General features: G+C 36.2%; 1 pseudogene; it reads left to right on the forward strand.

Annotated features, from left to right (window-relative positions):
* The first annotated feature begins 590 nt into the window (after window positions 1–590).
* On the forward strand, window positions 591–1824 carry LOC131497652 (small ribosomal subunit protein eS1-like; annotated as a pseudogene).
* Window positions 1825–2335: the final 511 nt, after the last annotated feature.

Here is a 2335-nt window from a genome sequence, read left to right on the forward strand (position 1 = left end):
TTTACAGAAATTATAATCAGAAACAATATTATGTCATTTTATATAAATGGAAATTGGCTCTCTGATGATAGTTCCAGTTTCAAAATGGGGCAAATCACTGGTAACATCCACTGTTTTATTTCAGCAGGGAAAGAATTTTATTCATGTATATTTCCTTTAGATCTTAATATTTTTGCCTAGAGACAGTAACTTCAAAAAACTTTCAAAGGAATTGAACAGAGGTATGGGTAAATTAGGTTAGTCTTTTAATAACTGGAATATGACAACTTTTCCAAATATGAAAGTTTTCAAAAATGACATTTTGCTTTTATGAAGAGTATTATGAGAAAAGTTTGAGGGAGAAGCTATAGCAGAGTGGTATAAGTTTTGTAGTCAGAAATGAGATAGGATCCCTATTCTGAAACTGCTTAGATTAGTGACCTTGTTTGGGCAAATTATTTAACCTCTTTAAACCTTAGTTTACTCAGCTGAAAAATGGAAGTAATATTAATGCCTAACTCACAAAATGTAGTGAACTTTAAGTAAGATAATATAAACAAAGTTGTTGAGTATAGTGTTTATAATATTAGTAAGTGGTACTAAATATTAAATGTTACTGATACTAAATTATTAAATATTCGATATATAAAGGTAAACTCTCAGATATATTTCATTAAAGAAACTGAGTTTCAGAGAAATCAATTAGCAAGTTAACCAAGAATAGAGTGTTTTCCCCAATTTTTGAAAGGATAGGCAAATAGCCCTGTTGGCTCTCTGAGCAACACCATGGCAGTAGGCAAGAATAAGCACTTTAAGAAAGGCAGCAAAAAGGTTGCCAAGAAGAAAGTGGCTAATCCATTTTCTAGAAATATTGGTATGATGTGAAAGCACCAGCTGTGTTCAATATAAGAAATAAAAAACACTGGTCTTGAGAACTCAAGGAATGAAAATTGCATTTCATGGCCTCAAGGGTCGAGTTTTTGAAGGAAGCCTTGCTGATCTGCAGAATGATGAAGTTGCATTTAGAAAATCCAAGCTAATTACTAGAATGTTCAGGGCAGAAACTGCCTTACTTCCATGGCATGGATTTTACCAGTGCCAAATGTGCTCCGTGGTCAAAAAATGGCAGACCATAAGTGAAGCTCAGGTTGATGTCAAGACTATCGATGGTTTTCTCTGTCTATTCAGTTGGTGGTTTTACTTAAAAACTCAATAATCAGATTTGGAAGACCTCTCCCGCTAAGCACCAATAGGTTTGCCAAATCCAGAAGAAGGTGATGGAAGTCATGACCTGAGAGGTGCAGACAAATGACTTGAAAGAAGTGGTTAATAAACTGATTCTAGGGGCACTGGGTGGCTTAGTCAGTTAAGTGTCCAGCTCTTGACTTCGGCTCAGGTCATAATCTTGCAGTTGGTGAGTTCGAGCCCCACACTGGGCTCTGCGCTGACAGCCGGGAGCCTGCTTGGGATTCTCTCTCTCCCCCCTGTCTCTCTGCCCCTCATCCTCTTGTATGGTCCGTTTCTCTCTCTCAAAATAAATAAATAAACTTGAAAAAAATATTGATTCCAGACAGCATTGGGAAAGACATAGAAAAAACTTCCCAATTGTTTTTTCCACTCCATGATACATTTGTTAGAAAAGTGAAAATGTTGAAAACCCTAAAGTTGTACTGGGAGAACTCATGGGGCTTCATGATGAAGGTGGTAGTTCTGAAAAAGCTGCTTCAGATGAGACAGATGCTGAAGTTGAACAAGCTGATAGCAATAAGCCACCAGTCCAAGAAGCTGTTTAAAATTCAGACTTTTGGGGCACCTGGCTCAGTCCATAGAGCATTTGACTCTTGATCTCAGGGTCGTGAGTTCAAGCCCCACATTGGATGCGGAGCCTACTTAAAAAAAAAAATTGTTAAAAAAAAACATTAAAATTCAGACTTTTAATGTGACAAAAGTCATTAGTAATGTTAAAAAAATAGATAGGCAAATGCTGTCAACTAAAAGCAGTAGTATATTCAGTCTCAATAGCAGTCCTCTCTGAGCAGCAGGCTCAGAGCTGACTTTCATTTTCTTCTCTTTTGCTTCACTATTTTCTCTAAATGTTGTATGTTGAGCATTTATCCCTTTTGTAAAAAGAAGAAAATGACTTTAAAAAATTAATGAATTCAACATCCAACTATCCTGTGAACATTAATCCCCCCAAAAAGACCAAGAGAATTGATATGCCATTTTGGATTCCTTTGTGAGTCCCCAGTAGATGAAATGAATTTAAGTTTGAAATAACCAATACATCTGAAGTTGTCAGTATGTATACTCAGTCTGTTGGAGTCCATAATTAGATGCATCCAGAAGTTGTATAAAA

Source organism: Neofelis nebulosa, chromosome 16, assembly GCF_028018385.1.
Source record: "Neofelis nebulosa isolate mNeoNeb1 chromosome 16, mNeoNeb1.pri, whole genome shotgun sequence".
Taxonomy (NCBI): Eukaryota; Metazoa; Chordata; class Mammalia; order Carnivora; family Felidae; genus Neofelis; species Neofelis nebulosa.